Here is a 19,699-nt window from a genome sequence, read left to right as displayed (position 1 = left end):
GACTTTTTAAAAGTGATTGAATGCTAATTACTAATCTGCTCTCCAATTAAACATAATCTTTTAAGGTAGGAATTCAAGCTGAGTGATTAAATTAGTGGTACTCAACTTCTAGCAGTGTCCACATTTAATGAAAGAAGAAATATATTATTGAAATAATAGAGAACAGTGAATGTATGAAAGGAGAAAAAGAAGCAGGATTCAGGAGGTTAAGAAACAGTGTGACGTAACTCTCATACATCTTTGCTCTTTTGAGGTCTTGGTAATTGTTTTCTTCTGGATCCCTACAATCTAAGAGAGTTCTCAAAGTTTAGAGAATCAGAATCCCCTGGAAGGTTTATTAAAATACATAAACTGGGTCCCACCTCCAGAGTTTCTGATTCAGTAGATCCGGAGTAAGATTCAATGGGTCTAGTTTTCTAACTGGTTCCCAGGAGGTGCTGATGTTGTTAGCCAGGAGACTGTACTTTTGAGAACTGGTTGTTATAGGCTATATAGTGACTTCTATCTTAAGAAAAAGAAAATATTTTTTAAACACCAAATTGTTCTTATTTTTTATTTAAATTCAATTTAATTAACATATAGTGTATTATTATTCGTTTCAGAGGCAGAATTTAGTAATTCATCAGTAGCATATAACACTCAGTGCTCATTACATCAAGTGCCCTCCTTAATGCCTATCACCCAGTTACCCATCCCCCACCCACCTCCCCTTCAGAAACCCTCAGTTTGTTTCCTACGGTTAAGAGTCTCTTATGGTTTGTTTCCCTCTGTTTTCATCTTATTTTATCTTTCCTTCCCTTCTACTATGTTCATCTGTTTTACTTCTTAAATTCCACATATGAGTGAAATCATATGGTTTTTGTCTTTCTCTGACTGACCTGTTTTGCTTAGCATAATACCCTCTAGTTCCATCCACATTGTTGCAAATAGCAAGACATCATTCTTTTGATGGCTGAGTAATATTCCAGTGTGTGTGTGTGTGTGTGTGTGTGTGTGTGTGTGTGTGTGTGTATAAATACACACACACACACACACACACACACACACACACACCCTCTTCTTTATCCATTCAACTGTCGATGGACATCTAGTCCTTTACTGTTGAGAAATACTACTTCAGGCCATCAAGGTCAACATTGACAGTGATAAATCATGTTGATAGTATGTACCTTTGATGTGATGTGGTGACACTGACACTTTACTTATGTGGTCTTCTTAAAAACCTAGAACCTTAGCCTAATCACAAAAAAAATCATCAAATACCAACAGGAAAAAATTCTACAGAACACTTCCCTACTCTTCAAAACTGTCAATGTCAAAAAAATAAATAAAACAACATGTCAATGTCATCAAAAACAAGGAAAGTCTGGGAAAGTATCACATCCAAGAGGAGCCCAAGGAGATGTGATGACTAAATATAATATGGTATCCTATATGAGATGTTGGAATATAAAAAAAACCATTAGGTAAGAATTAAGGAAATCTAACTAAAAATATAGACTTTAGTTAAAAATTATGTATCCATTGGTCCTTTAAATGTGACTAATATTCCATACTAATGTAAGATGTTACTAACAAGGGCAATAGTGATAATCTCTTCACAACTTTTTTTAATCTAAATATATTCTAAATAAAATGTTTATTAAAATTTTTAAATTTATAGAGAAAACAACTTGAATTTTAGATGTATACATCTCTAAAGGATCTTATACATCAAGTATTTCAACTTCCTCTTTTTACAACACAGAAAAGTTATGCCCAGAGGACATGATTAAATCAAGACCACACAAGTCTAGAACCCTTGCCTCTACTACTAAACTTTGCCATTATGTCTGTTCCCACAAGGAAATTCCAGTTTCTTCAAAATTCAAAGTGTGAAACTCATTAATATTAATAAATATGTAAGATGTTTAGAACATATTTTATAAGTCCTTTTAACATAACATGTTAACTTGAGTTATTCTGAAAGTATGTTTTGTCAAGTGTGTTGGGTTCAAGGAAACCATAAGTGCTTAAAAATCATGAACTTGGTATTACACATAAGAGAACCGTTTATTCAGAGTAATGGTAATATAAGTCATGCTGCCCTCTGAGTCAATCTTCTCCAGGAATAACTTTGCAAAACAAGTCTGACTTTCAGAAGACACTTTTAGCTAAAGAAAAGATGTGAGTTCTCAAAAAATATCCTGTGCTTTTTTTTTTCCTGTTAGAGAAACAAATATCCTAGGAAATTGTAACCCAAAGGAGTTACATGAATTCCTCGTAGTAATATATTAAGTCAATGGCATAATTCCTTGTTAGCCCATCTAGTTTACATTTCTAAATTCTCTATATGTCATAATCATATGAAATCACTCAAATATGATTCTATGACATGAAATAAAATTGGATATATTAGAACCCAAGAAATAAAAGAGATCTTTTTGAGGACCTCACAGGAAAACAGGGAACATGGCTTCTCTTCTTTTAATACTTTTTTTTAATGTCTACTTTGACTTCTTCCATTAAATATTTGAAAAGTTTTGTTTCCAGAAACAAAAGTAATGAAATGACATGATACTTTGTAAGCCCTATAGAAATATTAAATCTATTTTTTAGGTTAGCCAGTAGGTAAAGCATTCAATATCACTCAATTCTTTTCATCCATCTGTTCAATATTTGGAAAAGTGACCTTCTTAATCATCCTTTTCTCCATGAAAAGAAAAAACAAAGAGAAAAATTCAACAATTCTCATAAAGATAAATAAAAAAGGAGATAGATTATTATTAAGCATCATGAACAGTTCTTAACAAAATGTTTCTATAATTTGAATCTAAATATGATAGAGTACTATGAGAGAAACAACTGCAAAACAAAAACAAAAATGTTATTTTTAAAAGCTTTAAAAGAGAAACCTACTTTGCAGGACTGTTTCGGCTTCTGTTTTTCTTACTATTTTCTTATGATACAGACTCTATAGGCATACATCTGGTATAAAGATCTTTTAGGAAAACTTAGGTCTATTATGTTCACTTCTTTGGTAGTAAGACTATATTTCTAGGTGACTTAGGTGAACAATAATTTTAATATTTTTTAAACAAACAAAAATTTAAGAATTAAACCTCAGAGTTCTAAGCCTTCAATATTTTTTCTGTCTCTTTATGTAATCAATAAAATACTGGCTCTTTTTTCCCCACAAGTGGTCTATTAACATTATTCACTGATTTGCTTGCTTTTTTTCTCTATCTCCTAGAAGACTTGATTATTCTATCACCTTTTAGGTTATTTTACTAATACCAAATCAGTTTTATTATTTTCTCCTTTTAATTTTCTTCATGGCTTAAACTAGCCACAATTTCCTTTGTAGACTTCATTCTTTTTTCATACCAGGACCTTCTCTCCTTTGTTTAATTCTGCAAATCATCCTTTACCTTCATGGAGTTCATATTACACATTCAGTTTAAGGATTTAAAATAACATACACTATACTAAATTTTATTTTCACTTTGCTCAACTTAATTTTTTAAGCTGCATAGGCCAACAATAGTAAAATGTGTGAAAATCTGGCTCATTACAATTTCATGAGTGAAAAAAATGGCTTTAATAAACTGAAACCATATTGGAAAGGAGATGCCCTAAAAATGACATGAACTGCTTCTTGCATATCATACTAATGGGCTGATTGACAACGCTGAATACTCCTGAAATTGTCAGCTTGCTAGGTTAGAAAATTAAATGAATGTAGCACACGGTCAGGCTGACCAGAAAAGATTGATGGAGGTATATTAAGTTGTTTTCTCTTTTCTTCCAAAAGCTGGAGTAAATTAGCAACTGAAAATACAACATAGCCTTTTCCTTCTTCCTATCACTCCCTAAAGTAAAGTTTCCAAAAACTAGAACATGGTTGACTAGCTTGTAATTTTCTAAAGCCAAAATCAATCATATGTTCTGCAGTAATGTGTGTGTGTGCATGCACACACGCACACACACATGATACAACTGGTTTAGGTAAAATAAAAGCTTACTAAAAATCTTCCTGTGATGCAATACCAAATAATCTATTTATTTTATATAACTTATTTTTTTTTAATTTTTTTTAAGTAGGCTCCATGTCCAGCTCAGAGCCCAATGTAGGTCTTGAACTCATGACCCTGAGATCAACACCTAAACCAAAATCAAGAGTCAGATGCTTAACCAACTGAGCAATCCAGGAGCCCCCCCCAAAATAATCTATTAAAGAAAGAATTCAAATATAAAAATAATTAGTTTTATCACAAACATGTATTGACTATTTTGCATTTTAGACATTATTAATTATTTTTCTGGGGAATACAAGGATTAAGGAAAATTTTTTTAATTTAAGAAACTTAAAATTTAGGGGCGCCTGGGTGGCTCAGTCATTAAGCGTCTGCCTTCAGCTCAGGGCGTGATCCTGGTGTTCTGGGATCAAGTTCCACATCAGGCTCCTCTGCTGGGAGCCTGCTTCTTCCTCTCCCACTCCCCCTGCTTGTGTTCCCTCTCTCACTGGCTGTCTCTACCTCTGTCAAATAAATAAATAAAATCTTAAAAAAAAAAAAAAAAGAAACCTAAAATGTAGTTGAGCACAGGAGTTGACTTGGGCTTAAATTAATATATTATGGGATAGAGAATAAGTGACTAAGAGAAGTGTAAGGAAAGGATTGTGGCAGCTTGGACAGAAGAGTTTCTGTGTGTGTTTATGAGTGTGTGTTTGTGTGTGTGTGTGTGTGTGTTGACAATCTGTGGAAAAATTTTAGCTGAATCCTCAAAGTTCACTAAAATTAGAACATACGAACATGGTAACATAAAGACATTTCGGGCACTTAAGAGAGCATGGAGGAATGGATGCAAAAAATACATATATGAAACATATTAAGGAATTAAATGGAATGATGGAAAGTAGTGTGGGAAGGCAAATTTGGGTCAGATCACTTAGGGGTTTGAATTTGTAAGCAATGAGACTAATAAGCACTATTCTGTGGGCAATTGGAAGTCGATAATGATTTCAGGATAAAGGAGTAACCTAAATGCAGTCAGCATCAGGATGACAACTTTGACAACAGAGAGTAAGAATGGTAGGGAAGACAAGACATTGAGTATGCATTACTTTTTTTTTTTTCAATTGGTGGTGAAAGAGATATAAGAGGGCAGAGATCTGGTTAGAGAACCACAGGAAGATTTTATCATCTTTCATTTGTGCTGAAAGATATGGGGTCACTACTGGCCCAAATGGTTCTAAGTTGAAAAGTACCACCATTAGATGTAATAAGGAAAGATTTAGGAGAAGATATCATGAAGCAGAGATAGTAACAATTCTCTCATAAATAAACCACACATGCATACAAGATTCTCCAAGATGGAAGAAAGGAAAAGAGTTGATGGAGGGTGTTTCAATGTTGGTGGCAGTTCCTCTGAATTATCCCACCGCTCTCAGGTGAGTCTCTGGATAGAGGTGAGGGCTGAGAATGACCTAAAACCACCTTAATTATCTCCAGAATTCTGAGGATCAGAAGTCCTTGGAGAAATTTCTCATGTCAGAGTCATGTGTTAACAACAGATTAGGAGTGACAAAGTATAGTATCTTGGTCAGAGAGAGTGCGATATCCACACCCTGAATCCCCTGAGTCCTGAAGCCTAAGTGTTACTGGAAAGCACCTGCATCTTCTCCAGCCGAACTGTCTCTAGCAGAGACTTTAGAAGTTAGCTGAGGAGATACCATAGTGGAAAATGGACTAAACATCTGAAGACTCTGATTGGGTCACAGATATCGCAGCAGAATGAATGGGATGAATGCTATGACTATACTTTATGGTTTCTGCTGACTAACTTCAGCCCCTCACTAAAGACCACTACCTCTCTCTGTGGTATTCACATCTCCAAAGGAAAAGATATAATTTGTCCAAGTGGAATTTAAGAGTAAATATTATTGAAAGGTAGAATCTGAGAAATAAGAGAACCATGTGAAAGTTTTTAAAACATGTAATCTGTTATAATGTAATCCACAAGACAGTGAAATATATTTTGTAAGCAGATAACAGACAGTGAAAATACAGACAGAGCTCCATTTAAGGGTGGACCACTAGACAAAGGAACAAGTGATACCTGCTGAGGAAGTCTCTAAGGGTTGTATTAAATTGTCAATGTGAGCCAGTTTCTGTGATGTTTTGTCAATGTCCCACAGAGTACTGAGATGAGGCTTGATAGAAATGAGCATTTTGACACATACTACAGAGGTTACAGTTTACTGCTATAAACACAAAGGATAAATTCTGAGCAAATCTCACCAAGTGATGTGAAGCTGGATGATACTCTGTGAACTGGGCTTCTGTAGTCTTCTCAGTTCTTCAAGGGAACTATGTTTAGATTGGAAGTGATAGTATTCAACCTGTCCCAGATGAGATCCTGCCCTAATATAAGTATATGCCCAAATTAGGTTTGCCAAATATTTTATACTCTAACAATATCAGCTTGAAACATTAGTGTATTTACACATAAGTAACAAATATTGCCTTTAGCAAATTTCGACTCATAGCTTCTTAGTTCTGGGTTCAGTTTCTTATACCACCACCTATGGCCTCTTCGTATATTGTCCATAAATTATATAATAATGTCACACACAAAGGACCTCACACTGCTACTATGTGACAGTGAATAGATGGTGAGCAAGTGAATCAGTTCAAAGCCTAGCTGGAGCCGAACACTGTGGGTCTGGTTAAGGTAAGCTATAGGGCTGGCAATGTGCAAGTTTAGGTTCTTGTCTTCCTTCCTCATTTGTCCTTCATTACTTACTGCAAACTCAGTGTGTCTTGTCTGTACAAAATGGGTATCTCCAAATAACTGAACTTTCCTCTGCTTCCCATCTTTCCTGCACAACTTCCCAACAACTTACTTCTTCTGAAGAACATGGAAATTCATTTATACTATTTTATCCCCATCATTATTGCTATCTGCTAATTTTCAGCAAACTCTTCCCCTCTGTAATGGTTTTAATAAGTACTTAGTAGAGTGAGTGTGAATTTAAATACATAAAATTACATATTTAAAAACATAATATTTTTATTTTTCTAAAACTAAATTTAATTTTTATTTTTGAATAATGTATCCATGTCACCATAAGAGAGTAATGAAACTCTTGGGTGGGGCCAGCCACAGCATTGACCAGACTGGGAAGCAGATACTCCTGGGGTGCCTAGGTGGCTCAGGTGGTTAAATGTCTGCCTTTGACTCAGGTCATGATCCCAAGGTCCTGGGATCAAGGCCCACACTAGGCTCTCTGCTGAGCAGGAAGTCTGCTTCTCTCTCTCTTTCTCTCAAATAAATAAATAAATAAAATCTTAAAAAAAAAAAGAATTAGATACTCCCTTTCCTGCTGAGCTGTAGAAAAGGAAAACATCAACCCAGGGAAAAAGAGAGGGAGGGGCAAGATGTCAATTTTCTTAAGGAGTTGAAACCTAATTTAATTTCTGGAAATGACTAGGGTTACCTAGTTTTTTTCTCATAAAATAATTATCTCTAATGGTCAATTTTACAGCAAGACCTAAAAGATATGATTCAGGAAACAAACAGGAAGTCCATCCCTCATCCCACAATAAGAATACACCTTACAATTTATTACAACCATCTTTCAACTTCATTTCCTGGACTTGTGTTATTTGGAGATATACATACTGTCCAAAGAATCTCATTTAACTATTTAGTGATATTGGTGACACTCAAAATCACATCAATAAGGTTATCTGTCTATTCTGTTTACTTATCTCTCACTATTTTAGTCCCTCAGTTGATCATAAAACAATAAGGGGCTTCATATACTCTCTACTTTCCGGTCTCTTATAAATTGAATCCTACTCTCTCTTTACTGCTCTTCCCAAAAACTTTCATCATAATTGAGATTATATTAACTTTAATATAGAATATAGGGTCTAGAAAGGCAGGCACTTTTTTCTGTTTTATTCACTGTTCACAGTGTAGAAAAGTGGCTATTATCTAGTATGTGCTCAATAATGAATGTGTGTCTTCCCCCACTGTATTGTAAGGTCCATATGGCATAAATGCGTGAATATTGCACACTTTCCTTTTCATGGTACAAAATTCATTTTGGAGACTTATACAGTAGTTGTTCCAACTCCTTACTGTTTGGGTCCAATTACATTTCCTCCCATTAACTATTCTACACATACTAGAAACTCCACCTTGTTGGCAATGCCCCAACTCCCTTGACACATGCCATCCTTCTCTTTTATTGAATTCTCTCTCCACTAATCTCCTTTTTAAAACCCAATCAATCCTTTAAGATCTTGCTCAAATTGGGCTCTAGGTCAATTCAATTAAAGTTCTGTAACCAAATACAAATCCATCTAATGTTTAATTCGCCTAACAAAGTATTTGAAGAATTCATTTTGCTAAAATATAAAACATTTTCTACATAATGAGTTAATTTCACCCTTTGAGAATTGTTTCATATGTATTTGTATTTTGTGTACTTTTGAATACTTCAAAATTTCTTACTCAATTTATTTAAAGCATCCTGTAAAGCCTTGATTCTACATTAAGTTTTATTTTTCAATTTAATGTGTTATATTGACAAATTGTGGAGTTTTTACTCATTTTGGATATTTTCAAACATTTTCATAAATTTTTAAGCAAGATCTAAATTAATATTATATATTTTATAAGCACTAATAGAATTTTTACTCCATCCCAGCCTCAAATAGTCCCTTTTGTTTTTTAAGATTTTATTTATTTATTTGACAGAGAGAGACAGCCAGTGAGAGAGGGAACACAAGCAGGGGGAGTGGGAGAGGGAGAAGCAGGTTCCCAGCAGAGGAGCCTGATGTGGGGCTAGATCCCAGAATGCCGGGATCACGCCCTGAGCCGAAAGCAGACGCCCAATGACTGAGCCACTCAGGCGCCCCTCAAATACTCTCTTTTCTATAGCCCTGATTAATCTAAATGACTTTTGTGCAATAATAATTTTCATTCACATTTAATGAATAATAATAATAGCATTTTGAACAATAATAACAACACATAAAATTTATAGTAGATAATTCAGGATATGTCAGAAATAGCATAAGTCACATTGAACAGATATTTTTATTTGACTATAAAAATATAGATATAGAAATATAATTATACACATTTACTACAGGATATATATACTATAATATTTATATATTTCAGTATATCTAGTATAATATATATCATTGATAAAAGGAAATTTAGAAAATAAAGGTAAAATGAATAATAATCAATATAAACACACCAATCATGAAAATCACTCATAACTTTTGGTTATTTTCTTTCAGTTATTTTCCTATGTACAAGGTGTTTTTCTCAACATAATTTAAATCAGTCTATATACATATACATAGTTGTGTATCTTGCTTTTTACTTAATACTTATACTACTTGTTTTGCACCTTTTTAAAATGATTTCCTTAAATATAAATTTTAGTGGCAGTGTCAGAATTGAGTACCTATAAAAATTCCTAATGAGTGAATCAATCAAGAGAAGTTTACCAAATGAGGCAGAAAGGTTGGCAAACTTTCCATCTTTTACAAGGCTAGTTCTTTATTTTAATTAGATTTCCTTCTTACCTATATAATGGTTAGCCCTCTGTTTATCTAAAGTGAAATTCTACTTTACAGAATTTTAAGTTTGAATTCATCCATAAAGTAATCTATCCATTAAATCTGATTTTAAAAATCATGTTTGCAGAAATGAAATTTTTAAAAAATGTACTGGGTGCACTGAGGGGTTGGTTGGTGGAGTGAACATATCAGTCATGACTGGAAGATGCACAGATAACAGTGCAGTCTGGGATCACATGTTGCATGATTTGAGTTCTTGACATCAGACACTTGAAGTTAAAGTGATAATTATATAATCAAATAACACTGTAATCATTGGCCACAATTCCAAAAGTAAGTGGCAAATTCATGACCAAGTAAACAATGTGATGTTGTGTTTAAGGGAGAAGTATGGGTTAATTCAGGATGCTCTTGAGTTCCATGTTAACTCCAATGAAAGGAAAAAAATGACATGCAATAAGCCAGAGAAGATATATTCATTTCACTATACAGACCTGTTTAGATAAAGTCAAATTTGTGGGCCTTCCGTTTGAAATGTTTTTTATGTGCTTATATCTTGAGTAATGTTTAGTTTTGTCCAAGAAATCTTTCCTACCTTATTTAGAAATAAGGCAATATTAGTTAGCACTCATAAAGTTACAAAGTCTCAGAGAACCAAAGATGATGCCAACCATAACACATTCTTCTACCAGTTCACACCTGAATCTAATATTTAGTTCCAGTGTTTGCTTATAAGAGCTTTATTTATGTTAGATATTTGCAATGTTTTTTTTCCTACAGTTTTCAAAGGGGCATTGCAAAGAGGTTAAGAAGGTAAACAATACACAATTGTTTAAATGAAAAATCTCTGCCAGACCACAGTCCTTAATAAACTACAACATTAAAATTTTGCCAGACTAGAGGTTCTTTTAGTCAATATTTAAGCTAGGAGGTCCTTGTTAGTCAATAGTTAAGCAGTACCAATATTTTAAAAACCAACTAAATCTTCACAACCTACTTTTTATTCCAGCTGCCACATTCAAGGAAATATATTTGATTAGGAGATAGAAAACTATCATACAATGAAGAGTTCCTAAGAAATTGAGGACAATCTCCTACAAAACATAGTGTATAGTACATTTTTGATCAAATCCAAGGAAAGACCTAAAATTCCTCCTACTTAAACATGAGGCATTCATCAACAGTGCTAAGTAAGGGACATATATATTTTTGTTTGGCTTTAGTTTTTGCAGGTGTTAGTGGAGCTTGTTTTCATAAGAAGATGGTTACTTCCTGAATTTTCAACATTTATAGGAGGGTGTACAAAAGGATATAGAAACAAAAATAGTACAGCAGGACTAAAACAGTCCAGGTCAGTTTCTTTCTCTTTATTAAATAAAATTATTAAAAAAACTATTATTCTCACCAGTTAAACCATGAACAAGATAGTAAGAAATGCATAATTAGAAGACTAACATAACATAAATAGCTATGTTCAGATTAAGACTATTAATTAAATACAGCCTGAAAAAGATCATGAGTTCTTTCTAGGCAAAGACGAGAACCCAGAATAAGGCACACATATGTATGTACATATGGGTACATGAATGTAACAAAAGATACACTGCAGGGAAAGAAGAAAATATTCAATAAATTGTGCTGAGAGAAATAGTTAACCAGAAGGAAAAATAAATTAAATCTCAGCCTCAAAACAAATATAAAAACTTGTTCTAGATAGATTAAATGCTTAAATATAAAAGGCAAAACTTTAAACGTATTAGAAGAAAATATAAGAAAAAATCCTGTTGTTGTTTACTCCACATAAGAAAGGATTATTTCCCAAGGGAACACAAAAAATACAGCCATTAAAAGTTTAATAAATGTGCTTATATTAAAATTAAAATTTCTATTCAATAAATAATAACTTTAATAACTTCCATTCAATAAATAAATTCCTTTCCATCCTTCCCCCAAAAAAAGAAAAGCAAAAGAAATTACAAGCTACAAACTCAGGTCAGGTATTTATAATACATGTAACTGACCACTGATTCATAAACCAGAATTTATAAAGAAAATGTTCAAGTAAGTTTTCAAAAAAGACAAAAATTTAATAAAAGAACGAGTAAAAGACATGAATAGACATATCACAGAAGAAAAATCCCAAATGATTAATAAATATATGAAATTATATTCTATTTTGGTAATCAGGGAAAAGTAAATTAATACTGAAATGATTTATGTATACTAGATCAGAAAAAAAATTGCTTTGACAGTCCTGAGCTTTGGAAAATTTGTAGATGGACAGGAATTCTGATACACTGAGGTAGGAATGTAAAATGATACAACCACTTTGTGAAACAATTTATTATCCTGTAATGAATATTCACATATCTTGTAACCCATCAATTCAACCCCTTGCTATATACTCCAGAGAAATTCCTGTAAATGTGTATCAAAAGACAAATACACAAAAAAGAGGTCTTAGTGTGATTGCTCATTATAGAAAAATATTGGAATCAACACTAGCATCCATGAACAGGAAAATGAATAATATATTGTGATACGTTCACAGAGCTGAGTATCACACAACAATTAAAAAGAACAAACTGGAGCCACATGCAATAGAATGAATGGATCTTAGACAAACAATTTTGAATAGAAAAAGCAAATCATGAAAACTACATATATAGTATGATATTTTATGAAGCTAAAACACAGGCAAAACTAAATGATTTATTAAGAGACACATACATGTGTGATGAAACAATTTTGACAAATAGATAAAAGCAATAAACACAAACATCAAGATAGTTTTCTTCCACTTGGTGTCGGAGGAGATATAGGAGATGTGATAGTGGAGAAGTCATTTACATGTATGTAACATGTAGTTCTTTATTTATCAAAAATCATACAATAAAAAAATTGATTAATCATTATTGCCTAATCAGAAACAGACTCCAGGTGCTTATACAATGGGTCCTTGTTTGAAGTGATAAAGTTTCTTAGAACTTCTGAGGTATAATTTTCTTCAGACAGAGTATCACCTTTGGCAATCCATGATGGGCTTCCTACACAATGGCCAAGGAAGGCATAAAAGCTTTCTGTGGTTGGTGAACCTGAATACTTCTAGAACCAGAATCCTCTGCAGGGGTTAGTTAATTTAGCATAATCTGAGTCCTTTTCCAATTTGACAGATGGCCTAACCTGTGTAATTTTACAAGATTATTATTATTTTTTATATGAAGATATATTTAATGTCAATAATTAAAGGAACATAAATTAAAACATGATTTCATATAACTTATTAGATTGGCAAAGATTAAGGATAAGTGAATACCCATTGATAGTGAAAGTGTGAAGAGGTAAAATCTGAATTTAAGTGGGAGTATAAATTGGCATATCCTTTTCAGACAGCAATTTGGAATCATCTGTCAAAATTTTAAAAGTACATGCCTTTTAATGTAGCAATTCAATTTCTAGGAATTTATCCTTTACAAGTGACAAGAACACTCAGGACATTCACTGTAGGATTATTTGAAAAAAAAAATTTTACAAGATTATATATAATTTTTTCCAACCGTTTTGTTATTGAATTTACAATAGTGAATTTGGTTATAAACTGGTATTTCTTATTTAGATTACTGCATCCAAATATTTTACATATAGTTAGCCTTATTTATATCAATTATTATATGTTTCCAATTAATTGAAGCATAATAATAATTACTCTTCTTTTTTTTTTTAGAAATCACAGGCCAATGAGGCCAAATCAATTCCAATCTTAACAAATTAATTAAATAAATCAGTGTTACCTGTCTTTGTTTCTCATTCTTTATCTGGGAATTCATATGCATAGTTGCATAATGTCACATTTTTAACACAGTTTATGTATCTTTATTTCATGTTCTTATTTTATTTTTTCTGAGCATACTCAACTAAGGATTCATGAGAATTTTATTTTTGTAATTTTTCTCTAGGTTCTATTAAAAATCTTTGAATATACCTTCTTTGTTTTATTTATTTATTTATTTATTGATTGATTTTTTATTATATTATGTTAGTCACCATACAGTACATCCCCGGTACCTTCTTTGTTTTAATTTTTGCTTTCTTAGCCAGGCTGGGTTTGATTCCCAATAATCTCAGTCCTTGATGATTCTTTTCTTGGCATATTGGCATGTACCTTCTCTCCTAAAGATTGCTCAAGTATCCCAGGGTGCAAAAGTACGTGTTGCATGTAGCCAAGAATTACGTGAGAGATTAAAAACGCCCGCACACTCCAGGCAAGAGAAAGGCATAGGTCCTAAACTAATGGGAAGATTACAAAAGTTTTCCCATATAACTGAACGCTGAGCTCAGCTCCTTTAGAGGGCAAGAATTCACAGTGAAGCATGAGAGACTATGGACTCTGAGAAACAAACTGAGGGCTTTGGAGGGGAGGGGGGGAATGGGATAGGCTGGTGATGGGTAGTAAGGAGGGCACGTATCACATGGTGCACTGGGTGTTATACACAACTAATGAATCATTGAACTTTACATCAAAAACCAGGGATGTACTGTATGGTGACTAACATAATAAAAAAATATTAAAAAAAAAAAAGAATTCGCTGGAAGACCTGATGTAAACTCCCCAGTTGAAGGGAGAACAAGAAAGAGATCAATAGGCTTCTGTCCTGCTTTGGGCTGTTAGCGGGAGTATAAATAAGCAGAGCAGGGACTTGCAGAGTAGACAGCTCTATAAAATGGCTCTGATTGGTTTGTTCATGAAGGGGGTACACTAAAATAGGAAGTAGACGGATTTTTAGAACTTCAGTTCTTTGGATTCATCCCTTAAGAGATATGTGTCATAAGCAAAATGATTTGTTTAACCCCAGTTGGGATCAGAGACAACAAAGAACAGTAAATGTAAGAAGAGCAGCAAATTAGCAGAATGAGTGTGTTTGGTATGGTAACTGACTTGTGAGGAGCTGTGTGAAGCCGGACTTCAGAAAACTTCATTATCCTTCATTTGGTTGACTTTTGTTGCCTTTTTCCAAATCACAGAGCAAAAAGTAAGCCCTAAGTACTATTACACAAGATACTTATATAATATGTTAAACCCTTTCCGCTTGATTCATTAGTTGGATTTCAGTTTAAATGCATTTTCTTTGTGTTCCCACAGTACCCCATAGTTCCCCCATTATAGAGCTTATCCATTTCCACAATGAGAACATCCATTTGATGGTGTCTTCCCTCAGAATGTGAATTCAATGAATGTAGCATTCATATCTCTATTGCTTACCATGATATCTTTCATGAAGTTCCTGGAAGAAGGTAGCTCCTTAGGAAATATTTTTGCATGAATGAGTAAGTGAAAGCATTCTAAATTCTACTTAAACACAGCATGTTGACATCAATCATAATTTATTTCTAAATTGTAGGTTAGTTTTCTGAAACTATCTCTGTCAAGCACATGTAATATCATATATTCAGTCTATCCAAGTGCTCACAATTTATATATTGCATTATCCTAGGGATGCCTCACACATCAAAGTCTAAATAAGATGCCCTTATATTTATGCACAATCAGTCTGAGTGGCCACACATAGCATCCCTGATAAAAGCTGACCTACAGCACCACCTAAGATCATAACGGAAGAACTACAATACAGGGTTTAAGAGCACAGGAAACCCATGGGGAGTCTTAATCATACTAAAAACCCTTATCATATACATACTAACTTTTTAAAAAATAGTAATGTCTTAAAAAGAGTGATTTTCATTAGATACAGTTTTGGGGTTTTTTGTTTGTTTGTTTTTTGTTTTTGTGTTTTGTAATGATTTTAGAAACAAATCTTCACATAAGATGTGACTCTGTCCTCATAAAGATCCATCAAAAACATGAATTTTAAAAATGTTTTCCCTCTACTCATTTAAATTATACCAATCATTGTAGAGAATATTCGATCCTGTTCATTCAGCTTTTATTCACAGCTCCAACTACAAATACAGCTCCTTCTTCTGAAATTATTTTAATACATTTTGTTTATATAATCCTTTGACAAGACATCCTGACACAAGAATGAGTTATTTTACACATACATGTTCTCATTCCTAAAGTCTTGGTATAATGCACATCTCTTTTGCATCTTCCTAAACACCCAACTATGTGATTTATGTAGAAGGGGCATTGACTACTTAATCTGAGTTTGTTTTAGGCAACCAACAAAACCTAATGTAAATCAGCTCGTGCAAAAGTTATTATAATCTTTTACCCATATAAAAGGAAAGTTAAGAAAGGACCTGGGTTCGGGATAACTCAATCCAAGGATTCCATCATTATTGCCTAGAAGCTTTTATCTTGCTATCCAGTTTTCATCTCTGCTCTTGTTTTTATTCTTAATTTTCTCAATATGATGGCCAAAATGGCTTTCATAAACCCCCATTTCCACCCTCTGTTTTAAAAAATGCATATAAGGTTCATACCTACATTTCAACCACTGTTAATCTTTGCAACTTTAATGCGGGTTTCATGTGCTTATCATATTGCAATTAAGAATCCCTTTAAAGTACTTGTGGTGGAACAGTGTTAAAACAGATTTGTAATAGAATCTAAACTTATGTAAATAAACCTCTGTTTTACATAAACCTCTGTTTTACATAAACTTGACCACTCCCTCACACCATACACAAAGATAAACTCCAAATGGATGAAAGACCTCGATGTGAGACAGGAATCCATGAGAATCCTAGAGGAGAACATAGGCAACAACCTCTACGACATCAGCCAAAGCAACCTTTTTCATGACACATCCCCAAAGGCAAGAGAAACAAAAGATAAAATGAACTTGTGGGACTTCATCAAGATAAAAAGCTTCTGCACAGCCAAGGAAACAGTCAAAAAAACTAAGAGGCAGCCCACGGAATGGGAGAATATATTTGCAAATGATGCTACAGATAAAAGACTGGTATCCAAGATCTACAAAGAACTTCTCAAACTCAATACACGAGAAACAAATAAACAAATCATAAAATGGGCAGAAGATATGAACAGACACTTTTCCAATGATGACATACAAATGGCCAACAGACACATGAAAAAATGTTCAAAATCATTAGCCATCAGGGAAATTCAAATCAAAACCACACTAAGATACCACCTTACACCAGTTAGAATGGCAAAAATTAACAAGGCAGGAAACAGCAATTGCTGCAGAGGATGTGGAGAAAGGGGATCCCTCCTACATTGTTGGTGGGAATGCAGGTTGGTGCAGCCACTCTGGAAAACAGTGTGGAGGTCCCTTAAAAAGTTAAAAATTGAGCTACCCTATGACCCAGCCATTGCACTACTGGGTGTTTACCCCAAAGATACAGACGTAGTGAAGAGAAGGGCCATATGCACCCCAATGTTCATAGCAGCATTGTCCACAATAGCCAAATCGGAACTGAGATGCCCTTCAACAGATGACTGGATTAAGAAGCTGTGGTCCATATATACAATGGAATATTACTCAGCTATCAGAAAGAACAAGTTCTCAACATTTGCTGCAACATGGACGGCACTGAAGCAGATAATGCAAAGTGAAATAAGTCAAGCAGAGAAAGACAGTTATCTGATTTCTCTCATCTATGGAACATAAGAACTAGGAAGATCGGTAGGGGAAGAAAGGGATAAAGAAAGGGGGGGTAATCAGAAGGGGGAATGAAGCATGAGAGACTATGGACTCTGGGAAACAAACTGAGGGCTTCAGAGGGGAGGGCGGTGGGGGGATGGGATAGACTGGTGATGGGTAGTAAAGAGAGCATGTATTGCATGGTGCACTGGGTGTTATATGCAACTAATGAATCATCGAACTTTGCATCAGAAACCAGGGATGTAGTGTATGGTGACTAACATAATATAATAAAAAACATTAATAAAAAAAAAAGATGGCATGATGGGCAAACAAGTGATATCTCAAAATGAGGAAGGTAACAAGGCAGCCAAAACAGGATGAAAGGAGGCCCGGTCTAAGTGCAAAGTATGACAAAGCAGCTCAGGTGCCATTTCTTCCCAAATACTGTCAACAATTCTTAGAGATCAGAAACATGCCTGAAAGGTGGATATATGCGTAACCTCTCTGATTTGAGAAGCAGTACACTTATCAAATCTCTATTTCAAATTATGCTGCCTCTTTCCAGGAAGGCACCATTATGTCTCTCCTCTTGCATTCTCTTTTGCTAATATCCTCTTGCATTCTCTTCTGCTAATATTCTGCTAATATAATTCATCAGGGAAGAAGACTCTCTGCGGCAGATGGGGCCTGAATGCAGAGAACAGTCTCCTGGCTTTGGAATTATTCTCAGACCTCATGCAATTTCCATGGCTCTGTGATCCTTCAGAGGCTGAATTTCCTTGGGCATAGGGAGAAAATTTACACCTTCACTTAATATTTTGAGGCATCTTTCTTAAATCAGAAAACTAAAAAGCATGAAATTTCATGAGTGTATTGTGTATCATGGATTATAAATATTAAATGCATTATATAGACAATTTCATGATGTATTAGTTTTCTATTGCTGCCAAAACAAACTGCCTCAAACTTTGCAGTATAAAAAAACCACATTCATGACTTTAAATTCTGTAAGTCAGAAGTCTAACAGGTCTCATCAAGGTGTTTGCAGGTTGCATTCCTATCTGGAATCTCTAGAGAGAATCCATTTCCTTGCTCATTCAAGTCTTTGGCAGAATTCAGTTCCTTATCATTACAGAACTAGCATTTCCATTTCTTGGTGGCTATTCAAAGGCCACTTGATTCTTTGACTCATGACCCCCTTCTTCCATCTTCAAAGCCAACAACTGTGGGCAAAATTCCTCTCATGCTTCAAATCTCTACTACTTCTTCGCTTGTCACATCTCTCACTGAATTTTCTGTCTTCCTCTTCCTCTGAAGAGTCCATGTGATTACATTAGAACCACTCAGGTAATTCAGGATAAAATCCCTTCTTTAAGTCAGCTAGTTAGCAACCTTAATTACATCTGCAAAATCCCTTTTACTATGTAAGTAACATATTCAGGTTCAGGGGATTAGGGTATAGACATCATTAGGGGGCCTACCACACACACTTATAAAATTCTCTTTTTAAATATTTACTCACATAAAGACTGATATTTATGAATTGGCACATACGATAACCTCAATCAATACTAGGCACACTGCTTTCCTATAAAATATCGGTTATTATTTTCTTTGTTGGAAGTATCTACTGGTAAAAAAGAGGCAGCAAGCCCAAAATGGAGGCACTTGTACTAAACCCTGTGTTGGCAACCCAAACTTAATACCCAGCCTAACTGCAGTTTTAACCCCCCTAGAAATGGAACTGTTAACTAGTCAATATGGTATTCACTGACTACTCCTTTAGATAATCTGCCCAATAGACCCCTTCTTTCTGTTCTTCTTAGGAAGATCCAATCTTTCCTAAAAATTTCCTCTTTTTGATGTAGTTTTAGAATATAGGTGAAGTTCGGTGGGGTGAGGTCCGGATCCAACAGCCAAGAAAGAATTCTTGAGACGTCTTTGGTGCAAAATGGTGGTTTATTAAAGCATGGGGACAGGACCCTTGGGCAGAAAGAGCTGCTGCACTGGGGTTGTGAGGGTTGATTATATACTACGGGGTTGGGGAGGTTAAGGAAAAAGGGAGGTTTTGAAAAGGAACTTTCATATATTAAAGAAGACTCACAGGGTACCAGAGGCCTTGTTATTGTCAAGTTAAGGTTGTTTACAACTCTAAGTAAGGCATTAACAGTAAGATAGTTGGGAGCTTCCTGGAGGAATGTTACATTCCTCCTATCACACGTCCTTATCAATGGGCTGCAGGTTTAAAAGAAATTCAATTTTATTTACATTTCCTTCGGCTTCGGCCTCGGCCTCCCTCAATTTTGTGGAGGGGAGGGTGATGTTAGGGCTTCAGGAAACTGAAGTTAGGGTATTGATAAGAAAGCTTCTTTCCTGTAAATCACTAGGACATGTGTAAACTGAGGGAGAATCAGGTCTTGCAGGATTGTGATCTCTATTAGTTAACCATTTGTTTTTCCTTTAGGGCAGCCAGGAATGCATGAGGAATGTCACATATATCCCATGGAGGGGTGTGGTTGTAGGGTGTCAGCTTCT

This window comes from Ursus arctos, unplaced genomic scaffold (assembly GCF_023065955.2).
Source record: "Ursus arctos isolate Adak ecotype North America unplaced genomic scaffold, UrsArc2.0 scaffold_11, whole genome shotgun sequence".
Lineage (NCBI taxonomy): Eukaryota > Metazoa > Chordata > Mammalia > Carnivora > Ursidae > Ursus > Ursus arctos.
This window is presented reverse-complemented; position numbering follows the sequence as displayed.